The following is a 14566-nucleotide window of genomic DNA, read 5'->3' as shown; positions in this document are numbered from 1 at the left end:
ATTCAAATTCCCATTATTAAGCATTGCCTCCTACATCTTCTTTGTTGTAGCAGCACCCCCATTTAAAATGGGAAAAGGTTAGCTCTGGTGCAATATTTTGGAGCGCACAACTTATGGCCAGGTGTGGGCCTGTTAACAGTAAGTTACACTACAAGTGGTTGTGAAGTAGAATGGAGGCCCAGGGTGGTAGACCTGCTGAAAAGAGTAAACGCAGCAGATTGCATGGTGCAAGTTACAAGCAGAAGGGGCCCACTGGCCCAACCAAGGTTTTATGAGTACATGACTCAGAGTGGTGCGTTAGCAAAACAGAGGCAAACAGCCACATAAAATTTGGTGCTGGTTCACTAACAAGACATTCAAGTGTGACAGCTCTCCTGGATGGTGGGGTGTGTCACACCACTGGCTACATGCAGCAGCAGATGAGGTGCCAGCATTCCAGTCCATGGCAGGTCACCGGTTCAACCATCTGAGGCCAATGCGGGGTCTGCAGCCAGCCAGTGGTGCCTACGCTGCAGCTCGCTAATGAGGGCAGTCTCGTTGACTCCCAATGCATGCTGGAGGCATCCCGAAGCGAGGGCCACAGATTTGGATGCCGGATCACGGGCGCTTGTTGTCGCTGTGATCTTAGCCACACTAGTGAGGAAGCATACCACGGGTGCCTTACAGCTCCCAGCGAGTAGTGCTGAGGCGGCAAGAATGGAGACCGCTGAGTTGACTGCCGGCACATCCTGACATCGTCACAACTCCGTGGCCGTATGAGGCCGACACACAGCAGGGTGTTGCACAGGTCGCTGAGGCAGCCATTTCATGCCAAGCCATTTCACAGTCAGAAAAATGGTGTTCTCAGCATTGCAGGACCCGGCGACACAGATCGAGAGGAACGGGGGCACTGTAGCTATGTAAATCACTTGGAAAACTCGGACAAGTTTTATTATGGCACATCCTGACTGCTCATCCTCGTCCAACATCCATCTACATTTGGTGTCAGAATAGCGGGCGTCATCTGTACAGTATGACGTTCAAGACCAATGCCTGCATTACAGTCACAAAATGTGGTGAGTCTTGACCAGTTTTTCTTTTTGAGTGTTGGACATTTTCTTTCTTTCTTTCTTTCCTTCTTCTTCTTCTTCTTCTTCTGTCTCTCTCTTTTTTGTTTTTTAGTATGGCTCCTGGTAGGCCATTTTAGATGTTTTGCATAGGCGTGGGTCAGTAAGATGTTGTTTGTCATGGCATTTGATTACTTTTTTATTGGTGTATGATGATACTGAATATGATGCTACGGATCTGTAGGAAGTCAGGTTATTTTGTACTTAAATATTTTGTTTCGGGGCTAACTGGGAATGAAAGCAACACAATGAGAGAGTCAGGGATGCAAGGTGTGCTGGAACCAGAAGTGGAATGGATTTTGTTGGAAAAGGTAGCACAATTAACAGCCAACAATACGCAATTGAGAAGTGAATCAACATATAGAAGTGAGTGGGAAACCACTTCGGATCAATCGTTTTTGCCTAGGGTGCCACAGTAGGAGATTGATCCAGCTGCCGCAAGTTTGATTATTCCATTTTCTGGCAAGGCAACTGAGGATGTGTGTTTGTTTGCAGAGGACTTGGAAACTTCAGCTGTGATGAATGGTTGGTCTGATGAGCAGTTGTTACATGTAGCCAAGATTAGATTAACGGGTGGAGTGAAGACAAATGTAAGGTGTTCTGAAGCCTTAAGGAAGGTGGGTCAGTTTAAGCAGTTGAAGGAGTGGCTTTTACAGAGGTACAAGAAACAGAAGTACTGAGAATAGTGCTCGGTACTTCAGAGGGAGGTTGAGTACAATGACGAATAGGCAGGGGGAGATGGTAGAGCAATTTGCAGACAGAAAAAGAGAAATTAACGAGTGTACTTACAAATTAGGTCAGAGCGATGAAGCAAATGATGTTCTGTTGCAGGAGTCTGAGCAAAGGGTACTTGATGTATTTTTGAGTGGGTTACTGGCACATATGTCACAGAAAGAGTGTGAAGGGACTCAGAAAGATTTATAGTCAGTCATTCAGCCGGCAATTCAATGTGAGGAAATAGACATGGCAATGGGGGTACTTGATAGACAAGCAGTGTTTACAGCTGGTATAAAATGTTATAAGTGTGGTCATATGGGACACATGCAGAGGCAATGTACTCAGTCACCAAGGAATAGAGGAAGGTGTGGAAATCAGCAGTGCTGAGTATGGAGAAGTGGAGTTAGTAGAGGTGGACAATCGTTAAATGGCAGAGAGGGCCCAAGACCCACCTAAGGAACCTCTTGTTTAATTTCAATGCTACAAATATGTATGCAGAGATGGAATGTTCAGCGGTAGCATCCATAGGAACTAAAACGTTTAAGATTTTTTTGGAGTTTAATGGGCCGAAGGAAGTTAGACCCACCACATTATAGGTTGCATGGAATGGAGGATAAGGAGGTCACACCTTTAAGGTCAGTGACAGTTGACTTTTGCATAGGGAAAGTCCAATTTGGTGCATGCATGGAGCCAGTACCACGGGTATGTGAGGGCTACGACATGATCCTAGGAGTAGATTTCTTGCATCAAAATCATGCCAAAATTGACCTTGGACAACAAACTGTGGAACTTGGTGGAATGTTATTTCAGCTAGGTGAAACTGTTGTCAATGCAGAGCTGTCATGAGGGGCGTTCAACATAATGAATAAACCAATTGAACCACGTACATTAGCATTAAGGCTTACTTCACATTAGTGTGTGTCTGATGGCACCAGGAAGTTGCTTTGGGTAAGTGTGGAGTCGAATCTAACTGTAGATATAGCATGTGTTATTGAACCATTGGAGGATAATGAATTTTTGGATCCATTAGGTTGTTTTGTGGAATGTAGTATTGTACCCATACAAGAGGGAAATGGCGGGCGAGTAGTCCCCATGAACGTGGATAATTTTAGCACTGTAGACACGAATTTGGGAAAAGGAGTACCAGATGATGAAGACTGGTGTTTGAGAGGTAGGCATAGTGATCAACCACTGACTGCCAATAGAACTGCATTGCATAACATAGTTAAGCATTTGAAAGAAGGAGAAAAAGAGCATATGGAAGAATTGTTGTGGGGAATTTAAGGATTTGTTTTGTTCGTGAGGGCCATTACCAGTAACCCCATTAGTTCAAAGTAGGATACCAACAGGTAACGAAGCACCTGTTCACTGTAAACCATACAGAATACTGAGGTATTTGCAGCCAATTGTGGAGGATTTCATTGATCATCAGCTTGAGGACAGTGTTATTGAGCATAGAAATAGTTGCTGGGGGATAGAACTAAGAAATTCAGGTTGTGTTGTGACTACTGATACCTCAATAATAAGACAGTAATAGATGCATACCTCATTCCAAACATATCAGAGACTTTGGATCACTTAGGACAGTGCCAGTACCTTTCTACAATGGATTTGACAAGTGGTTATCATCAGTTAGAGGTGGCTGCAGAGGATCATCCAGAAACTGCTTTCTCTACTCCAGGAGGTCATTACCAATACATCAGAATGCCATTCGGTTTGAAAAAATGCTCCAGGAATGTTTCAGAGGTTGCTAGAGAATGTATTGAGGGGTCTGAAACCACGGCAGTGTATTGTCTATTTGGATGACATTATAGTGTTCTCGAGTAGTATGGAGCAGCATAGACATTGGTTAAGGGAAGTCTTTGTGAGGTTAAGAGCAGCTTGTTTAATGTTCAGCCAGAAGAAGTGTCATTTTGCAGTGGAAGAACTGAAATATTTAGGTCATATCATCGGTAAGGACAGAGTGCGAACAGATCCGAGGTTGGTACAGGCTGTAAGGGATTTTCAGGAGCTGAAAACAGTTAAGGAAGTGCAATCATTCATCAGAATTTGCAATTTCTATCGAAAATTCATGAAGGGTCATGTCTGGATGAAGATGATGCATTCTGATCAATTCACAACATGACCATCCTGCATCTCTCTGACACTGCCACTGCAGTGAATTGCCCATGTCCTGTCCTCAGCACAGCCATGACTCATCACTGCCAGATGTTTATGTCAAGAGCACCCATAGCACATTTTCTTGGGGGGGGGGGGGGGGGGGATGCAAATTGATTGCGGATGGTTTATGAAGTAATTTTAATGTTTTGGAGATGAATGACTGCTTGTAAGTAGCCATGAAAACATTTCAGTTTTGACCCAGTTAAAAACCTGCTTAATAACAAGTTTTAAATCACTTTCGTGGAAGAAAATTATCTGTTTACACTATATTTTTTTCCTTACCCTGGGAGCCAGTGGTCACCTCCCCTCCACCTCCCCCACTTGTCCCCCTGCCTTTCCAAAGTGTGTGGACATCTTTGCTTCGCTCCACACCATTTCTGTGTGAATTGGGCTGTACTTATCTTTTTAAACCAGCGGTATGCCCCTAATATGCATTGCAATGTTGCTGTGATGGCAGAAAAACAGGGAATAGTTTACTTTACTAATCATTAATCCATTACTAAAAAATTTTACTTCATTAAACGTCAAAGCATTACTTTGCAGGAGATTTATCAGAAGTTAATTGTTAAGTCAGAATAGTAAACTTTATGCTGTGGGTGTAGTGAAATGAACCAGTCAATTAAGTGTACTACCACTGGTTAAATAAAAATACGGGGTGTACATACAACTTCAAAATTTTATTACAACAGCAGTTGTTGAAATATTTTAACAACATTTCTTTTATTGTAATCAGTGTTTATAAAAGTTTTTTTGACAGTGTATAATAGACCTCTATATGGGTGCCTTTAGTTGCACGAAGCGCATCAAGACGGTATTTGATTTCTTGACATGTTTGGTGTAGCATAGTGTCATCAATGGTGGCAATAGCATTATGAATCATTTGCTTCAATTCCTGTATCTGTGTTTGATACATGATATCATTTACACACCCCATAAAAAAAGTCCAAGGAAGTGTTATCTGGTGAATGTGGTAGCCAAGGAAATGGCTCATCCTTCCCAATCCATCTGCCTGGAAATGTTTCATTGAGGAACCAACGAACATGCAGTCCCTTATGTGGTGATGCATCATCTTGCTGGAAAGTGATAACTGATTGTAAGTCAATAGTTTTGGTGCTAGATATTCAGTCAGAAGGTCGAGATAAACATCTGCAGTAACTGTTGACTCGTTGAAGAAAAATGGACCAATAATTCAGTTGCACATGATTCCACACCACACATTCACTTTTGGGCTATCCCAGTGAAGCTCCCTAGTCACATGGGGGGAGGGTCAGATCCCCAGATTCTCACATTGTGTCTGTTTAATGTCCCAGAAACATGAAAAGTTGCCTCATAACTGAAAAAACTTGCTTGAGGAATGTTTCATCCTCCGAAAGGCGTTCCAGCATGTTGATTGCAAACTCTGTCCATTTTGGCTTGTCATTTGGCTCAAGTGTCTGTAACAGTTGCACTTTGTAAGCATACAACCATAAGTTCTTGTGGAGGACCTTGTGCACAGTTGAATGTGATACTTGCAACTGTCTGGCAGCAGTGCAGATGGACTTCGTAGGTGAATGAGTAAAGGTGTTTAAAACATGATTGATATTTTCCTTGGATGATCTTGGTCACCCGCTCCTCCCTTTATCCAGCACTGTCCCTGTCTCCATAAATTTTTTGTGCCATGCACAGATTGAACGGTGCAATGATGGAGCTCTTCCATACTTCATTCTGAAGTTTCGCTGAGTCTGAACATCCGATTTTGTTTCAATAAACCAGGACACACATTGTGCTTCTCTTGAGTAGCTGCCATTTTATAGAGGTTCAGTTCCTTCCATCAACAGAGTATCTGAAACACAAAATACAGGGCTATTACAAATGATTGAAGCGATTTCATAAATTCACTGTAGCTCCATTCATTGACATATGGTCACGACACACTACAGATACGTAGAAAAACTCATAAAGTTTTGTTCGGCTGACTGCACTTCAGGTTTCTGCTGCCAGAGCGCTCGAGAGCGCAGTGAGACAAAATGGTGACAGGAGCCGAGAAAGCGTATGTCGTGCTTGAAATGCACTCACATCAGTCAGTCATAACAGTGCAACAACACTTCAGGATGAAGTTCAACAAAGATAACTCCATTCAGCGATGGTATGCGCAGTTTAAAGCTTCTGGATGCCTCTGTAAGGGGAAATCAATGGGTCGGCCTGCAGTGAGCGAAGAAACGGTTGAACGTGTGCAGGCAAATTTCATGCGTAGCCCTCGGAAGTCGACAAATAAAGCAAGCAGGGAGCTAAACGTACCACAGCTGACGGTTTGGAAAATCTTATGGAAAAGGGTAAAGCAGAAGCCTTAACGTTTACAATTGCTACAAGCCCTGACACCCAATGACAAAGACAAATGCTTTGAATTTTCGGCACGGTTGCAACAGCTCATGGAAGAGGATGCGTTCAGTGCAAAACTTGTTTTCAGTGATGAAGCAACATTTTTTCTTAATGGTGAAGTGAAGACACAATATGCAAATCTGGGCGGTAGAGAATCCTCACGCATTCATGCAGCAAATTCGCAATTCACCAAAAGTTAATGTGTTTTGTGCAATCTCACGGTTTAAAGTTTACGGCCACTTTTTCTATTGCGAAAAAAACGTTACAGGACATGCGTATCTGGACATGCTGGAAAATTGGCTCATGCCACAACTGGAGACCGACAGCGCCGACTTCGTTTTCAACAGGATGGTGCTCCACCGCACTTCCATCATGATGTTTGGCATTTCTTAAACAGGAGATTGGAAAACCGATGGATCGGTCCTGGTGGAGATCATGATCAGCAATTCATGTCATGGCCTCCACGTTCTCCCGACTTAACCCCATGCGATTTCTTTCTGTGGGGTTATGTGAAAGATTCAGTGTTTAAACCTCCTCTACCAAGAAATGTGCAGAACTGCGAGCTCACATCAACGATGCTTTCGAACTCATTCATGGGGACATGCAGTGCCGAGTGTGGGAGGAACTTGATTGTCGGCTTGATGTCTGCTGAATCACTAAAGGGGCACATATCGAACATTTGTGAATGCCTAAAAGGTTAAAATATCTCAAATAATAAAGTTATTGTAGAGCTGTGAAATCGTGAAATCGCTTCAATCATTTGTAATAACCATATATATATATATATATATATATATATATATATATATATATATATATATATATATATATATATATATATATATAAAACATTCCACGTGGGAAAAATATATCTAAAAACACAGATGATGTGACTTACCGAACGAAAGTTCTGGCAGGTGGATAGACACACAAACAAACACAAACATAGACACAAAATTCAAGCTTTTGCAACAAACTGTTGTCTCAACAGGAAAGAGGGAAGGAGAGGGAAAGACGAAAGGATGTGGGACTTACCTTAGGGGGAAAAAAGGACAGGTATACACTCGCACACACACACATATCCATCCGCACATACACAGACACAAGCAGACATATATATATATATATAATCTAAAAAGAAAGATGATGAGACTTACCAAACAAAAGCGCTGGCAGGTCGATAGACACAGAAACAAACACAAATATACACACAAAATTCAAGCTTTCGCAACAAACTGTTGCCTCATCAGGAAAGAGGGTAGGAGAGGGAAAGACGAAAGGATGTGGGTTTTAAGGGAGAGGGTAAGGAGTCATTCCAATCCCGGGAGCGGAAAGACTTACCTTAGGGGGAAAAAAGGACAGGTATACACTCGCACACACACACATATCCATCCACACATACAGACACAAGCAGACATATTTTCAAATATATGTCTGCTTGTGTCTGTATGTGTGGATGGATATGTGTGTGTGTGCGAGTGTATACCTGTCCTTTTTTCCCCCTAAGGTAAGTCTTTCCGCTCCCGGGATTGGAATGACTCCTTACCCTCTCCCTTAAAACCCACATCCTTTCGTCTTTCCCTCTCCTACCCTCTTTCCTGATGAGGCAACAGTTTGTTGCGAAAGCTTGAATTTTGTGTGTATATTTGTGTTAGTTTGTGTGTCTATCGACCTGCCAGCGCTTTTGTTTGGTAAGTCTCATCATCTTTCTTTATATATATATATATATATATATATATATATATATATATATATATATATATATATATATATATAAAAACAAAGATGATGTGACTTACCGAACGAAAGTGCTGGCAGGTTGATAGAAACACAAACAAACAGAAACATACACATGAAATTCTAGCTTTCGCAACCAACAGTTGCTTCATCAGGAAAGAGGGAAGGAGAGGGAAAGACGAAAGGATGTGAGTTTTAAGGGAGAGGGTAAGGAGTCATCCCAATCCCGGGAGCGGAAAGACTTACCTTAGGGGGAAAAAAGGACGGGTATATTCCACGTGGGAAAAATATATCTAAAAACAAAGATGATGTGACTTACCAAACGAAAGTGCTGGCAGGCCGATAGACACACAAACAAACACAAACATACACACAAAATTCAAGCTTTCGCAACAAACGGTTGCTTCGTCAGGAAAGAGGGAAGGAGAGGGGAAGATGAAAGGATGTGGGCTTTAAGGGAGAGGGTAAGGAGTCATTCCAATCCCGGAAGTGGAAAGACTTACCTTAGGGGGAAAAAAGGACAGGTATACACTCGCACACACACACATATCCATCCGCACATACACAGACACAAGCAGACCTTTGTAAAGGCAAAGAGTTTGGACAGAGATGTCAGTCGAGGTGGAAGTACAGAGTCAAAGATGTTGTTGAAAGACAGGTGAGGTATGAGCGGCGGCAAATTGAAATTAGCGGAGATTGAGGCCTGGCGGATAACGAGAAGAGTGGATATACTAAAGGGTAAGTTCCCATCTCTGGAGTTCTGACAGGTTGGTGTTAGTGGGAAGTATCCAGATAACCCAGACGGTGTAACACTGTGCCAAGATGTGCTGGCCGTGCACCAAGGCATGTTTAGCCACAGGGTGATCCTCATTACCAACAAACACTGTCTGCCTGTGTCCATTCATGCAAATGGTCAGTTGGTAAATCACGTGGGTGCTTTCACACGTGGCTCTGCCTTTGATCGTGTACACCTTCTGGGTTACAGGACTGCAGTAGGTGGTGGTGGGAGGGTGCATGGGACATGTTTTACACCGAGGGCGGTTACAAGAGTAGGAGCCAGAGGGTAGGGAAGGTGGTTTGGGGATTTCATAGGGATGAACCAAAAGGTTACGAAGGTTAGGTGGACGGTGGAAAGACACTCTTGGTGGAGTGGGGAGGATTTAATGAAGGATGGATCTCATTTCAGGGCAGGATTTGAGGAAGTCATATCCCTGCTGGATAGCCACATTCAGAGTCTGATCCAGTCCCGGAAAGTATCCTGTCACAAGCTTGTGTCTGTGTATGTGCGGATGGATATGTGTGTGTGTGCGAGTGTATACCTGTACTTTTTTCCCCCAAGGTAAGTCTTTTCGCTCCTGGGATTGGAATGACTCGTTGCCCTCTCCCTTAAAACCCACATCCTTTCGTCTTTCCCTCTCCTTCCCTCTTACCTGATGAAGCAACAGTTTGTTGCGAAAAGATGATGTGACTTACCAAACGAAAGTGCTGGCAGGTCGATAGACACACAATCAAACACAAACATACACACCAAATTCAAGCTTTCGCAACAAACTGTTGCCTCATCAGGAAAGAGGGAAGGAGAGGGAAACACGAAAGGATGTGTGTTTTAAGGGAGAGGGTAAGGAGTCATTCCAATCCCGGGAGCGGAAAGACTTACCATAGGGGGAAAAAAGGACGGGTATACACTCGCACACACACACATATCCATCCACACATATACAGACACAAGCTTGTGGCTGTATATGTGTGGATGGATATGTGTGTGTGTGCGAGTGTATACCCATCCTTTTTTCCCCCTAAGGTAAGTCTTTCCGCTCCCGGGATTGGAATGACTCCTTACCCTCTCCCTTAAAACACACATCCTTTCGTGTTTCCCTCTCCTTCCCTCTTTCCTGATGAGGCAACAGTTTGTTGCGAAAGCTTGAATTTTGTGTGTATGTTTGTGTTTTTTTGTGTGTCTATCGAGCTGCCAGCGCTTTCATTTGGTAAGCCACATCATCTTTGTTTTTAGATATATTTTTCCCACGTGGAATGTTTCCCTCTATTATTTTAATATCATTAATTTGAACCCAACAATTACGTTTGTTATTGTAACTGTTGCATTTCGAAATCTTTCCTGTCATCTTATTTTCTCTTTGTGTTTTTGCCAGTAGTTTCACTTTGTATTCACCTTCTCCTGTTTACCGTAATCTGCTGTACAATTTTATCCTGCCTATATATACTCAATAATACGTAACACGCTTGCAAACCATAACCAAAAAATTTTTTTGCCGCTTTCAACACTACCGCTGCTATAAAAATCCACCGTTTCTAGTTCACAAACAGTTCCTTTCACCTTTTGAACAACCATTTCGGCTATTTCTAATAACTTTCACTTCATTTCCATTTCCGTTTTTCCCACATCACTGATAATTTTTAGCCGCTTCCCACAGGTTTTAACGTCATTATTTCTTCGTCAGACAATTGTTAGCCTCATTTTCATAGTCAGCCACCACAAAACCACTCCTTTCAATACATTACATGCAGTTTTTTCGAAATTTTCCCGAATTTCTCCGTCCTTTAACGTGTTTTGGCGGCAACACAACCACCTAACCTTTGTGCACATCGTTGTCTACCAATCCAAGTCCAACATAGCCCAGCTGTAACCAAGACCTTTTCGCCTTTTTCTGGCTTGTGTCTGTATATGTGTGGATGGATATGTGTGTGTGTGCGAGTGTATACCCGTCCTTTTTTCCCCCTAAGGTAAGTCTTTCCACTCCCGGGATTGGAATGACTCCTTACCCTCTCCCTTAAAACACACATCCTTTCGTGTTTCCTTCTCCTTCCCTCTTTCCTGATGAGGCACAGTTTGTTGCGAAAGCTTGAAGTTTGTGTGTATGTTTGTGTTTGTTTGTGTGTCTGTCGACCTGCCAGCGCTTTCTTTTGGTAAGTCACATCATCTTTGTTTTTAGATATATTTTTCCCACGTGGAATGTTTCCCTCTATTATTTTAATATCGTATAAGATGTTGCTATAATCGAATTTGCGTATTAACAATGCATCTGCCCAATGTTCTCCTCAAAATTTAACTTTTGCATGGGTTTAAGGAATTTATTAGCTTCTTAAATGACTTAGATTCCATGACGTTCAAATAAATCATGTTCATAAGTGAAAAGGTGCTATGCATTGGTCCGTTCTAGCTTGAGACACCCTGCAGCCAATTGCTGCAATGCCAAAAGACTCTCCAGTGCTTCTATGTTATATTCTTTTAACCAGAGTACTGCTAATGGCTCCACTGTTGGTATCTGAATGACCAAGAATGATTATTCTTTTAGCCTTTGCTCAACTGGACCCTGATTATACTGTTTCTTCAAACTGCACTACACACCACGGTTCATGTGCTCTCTGTATGTGTACTTTCAAATTGTTGGGCTCAAAGTGTTAGCGATAATTGTTGATTTTCTGGGCAAGTACAGTTTACAATTCAAATGTATTTGTTCTCCTGACCTGGATACAAAGTTAACATCATCACTTAAATGTCGCCATGGGATTTCATCAGTTGTAGAGATAGAATCCAATTCCGTGATATAGTTTCTACAGTCAGTCCACAAACAAAACGTAGTACCTAATGCAGAGTACATCTACATCTACATATGTTGTTGTTGTTGTGGTCTTCAGTCCTGAGACTGGTTTGATTCAGCTCTCCATGCTACTCTATCCCGTACAAGCCTCTTCATCTCCCAGTACTTACTGCAACCTACATCCTTCTGAATCTGCTTAGTGTATTCATCTCTTGGTCGCCCTCTATGATTTTTACCCTCCAATGCTAAATTTGTGAACCCTTGATGCCTTAGAGCATGTCCTAACAACCGGTCCCGTCTTCTTGTCAAGTTGTGCCTCAAACTCCTCTTCTCCCTAATCCTATTCAATACCTCCTCATTAGTTATGTGATCTACCCATCTAATCTTCAGCATTCTTCTGTAGCACCACATTTCAAAAGCTTCTATTCTCTTCTTGTCCAAACTATTTATTCTCCATGTTTCACTTCCATACATGGCTACACTCCATACAAATACTTTCAGAAACGACTTCCAGACACTTAAATCTATACTCGATGTTAACAAATTTCTCTTCTTCAGAAACACTTTCCTTGCCATTGCCAGTCTATATTTTATATCCTCTCTACTTCAACCATCATCAGTTATTTTGCTCCCCAAATAGCAAAACTCATTTACTACTTTAAGTGTCTCATTTCCTAATCTAATTCCCTCAGCATCACCCTACTTAATTTGACTACATTCCATTATCCTCGTTTTCCTTTTGTTGATGTTCATCTTATATCCTCCTTTCAAGACACTGTCCATTCCGTTCAGCTGCTCTTCCAAGTCCTTTGCTGTCTCTGACAGAATTACAATGTCATCGGCGAACCTCAAAGTTTTTATTTCTTCTCCATGGATTTTAATACCTACTCCAAATTTTTCTTTTGTTTCCTTTACTGCTTGCTCAATATACAGATTGAACAACATCAGGGACAGGCTACAACCCTGTCTCACTCCCTTCCCAACCGCTGCTTCTGTTTCATACCCCTCGACTCATAACTGTCATCTGGTTTCTGTACAAATTGTAAATAGCCTTTTGCTCCCTGTATTTTACCCCTGCCACCTTCAGAATTTGAAAGAGAGTATTCCAGTCAACATTGTCAAAAGCTTTCTCTAAGTCTACAAATGCTAGAAATGTAGGTTTGCCTTTCCTTAATCTATTTTCCAAGATAAGTCGTAGAGTCAGTATTGCCTCATGTGTTCCAACATTTCTACAGAATCCAAACTGATCTTCCCCGAGGTCGGCTTCTACCAGTTTTTCCATTCGTCTGTAAAGAATCCCGGTTAGTATTTTGCAGCTGTGACTTATTAAACTGATAGTTCGGTAATTTTCACATCTGTCAACACCTGCTTTCTTTGGGATCGGAATTATTATATTCTTCTTGAAGTCTGAGGGTATTTCGACTGTCTCATACATCTTGCTCACCAGATGGTAGAGTTTTGTCAAAACTGGCTCTCCCAAGGCCATCAATAGTTCCAATGGAATGTTGTCTACTCCCAGGGTGTTGTTTCGGCTCAGGTCTTTCAGTGCTCTGTCAAACTCTTCACGCAGTATCATGTCTCCCATTTCATCTTCATCTACATCCTGTTCCATTTCCGTAATATTGTTTTCAAGTACATCGCCCTTGTAGAGACACTCTATATACTCCTTCCACCTTTCTGCTTTCCCTTCTTTGCTTAGAACTTGGTTTCCATCTGAGCTCTTGATATTCATACAAGTGGCTCTCTTTTCTCCAAAGGTCTCTTTAATTTTCCTGTAGGCAGTATCTATCTTGCCCCTAGTGAGATAAGCCTCTACATCCTTACATTTGTCCTCTAGCCATCCCTGCTTAGCCATTTTGCACTTCCTGTGGATCTCATTTTTGAGACATTTGTATTCTTTTTTGCCTGCTTCATTTACTGCGTTTTTATACTTTCTCCGTTCATCAATTAAATTCAATATTTCTTCTGTTACCCAAGGATTTCTACTAGCCCTCGTCTTTTTACCTACTTGATCCTCTGCTGCCTTCACTACTTCATCCCTCAGAGCAATCCATTCTTCTTCTACTGTATTTCTTTCCCCCATTCCTGTCAATTGTTCCCTTATGCTCTCCCTGTAACTCTGTACAACCTCTGGTTTAGTCAGTTTATCCAGGTCCCATCTCCTTAAATTCCCACCTTTTTGCAGTTTCTTCAGTTTTAATCTACAGTTCATAACCAATAGATTGTGGTCAGAGTCCACATCTGCCCCTGGAAATGTCTTAGAACTTAAAACCTGGTTCCTAAATCTCTGCCTTACCATTATATAATCTATCTGATACCTTCCAGTATCTCCAGGATTCTTCCATGTATACAACCTTCTTTTATGATCTTGAACCAAGTGTTAGCTATGATTAAGTTATGCTCTGTGCAAAATTCTACCAGACGGCTTCCTCTTTCATTTCTCTCCCCCAATCCATATTCACCCACTATGATTCCCTCTCTCCCTTTTCCTACATCTACATATATACTCTGAAAATCACTATGAAATGCATGGCAGAGGGTGCATCCCATTGTACCAGTTAATAGAGGTTCTTCCCTTTCAATTCATGTATGGAGCATGGGAAGAATGTTTGTTTGAATGCCTCTATGAAAGTAATTATCCGAATCTTATCCTTCCCTATGTAAGCAATACTTAGGAGGTTGTAGTATATTGCTGGAGTCATCACTTAAAGCCAATTCTTGAATCTTTGTTAATATACTTCCTCAGGATAGCTTATGTCTCTCTTCAAGAGTCTTCCAGTTCAGTTCCTTCAGTATCTCTGTGACACTCTTCCACAGGTCAGATAAACCTGAGATCATTTGTGCTGCTTTTCTCTGTATTATGTTCAATGTCCCTGTTAGTACTATTTGGTGAGGGTCCCACACACTTGAGCAATATTTTAGAACCTG

The sequence above is a fragment of the Schistocerca nitens genome, chromosome 7 (assembly GCF_023898315.1).
Source record: "Schistocerca nitens isolate TAMUIC-IGC-003100 chromosome 7, iqSchNite1.1, whole genome shotgun sequence".
Taxonomy (NCBI): domain Eukaryota; kingdom Metazoa; phylum Arthropoda; class Insecta; order Orthoptera; family Acrididae; genus Schistocerca; species Schistocerca nitens.
The sequence above is the reverse complement of the archived record's forward strand: the minus strand, read 5'-3'. Positions refer to the sequence as shown.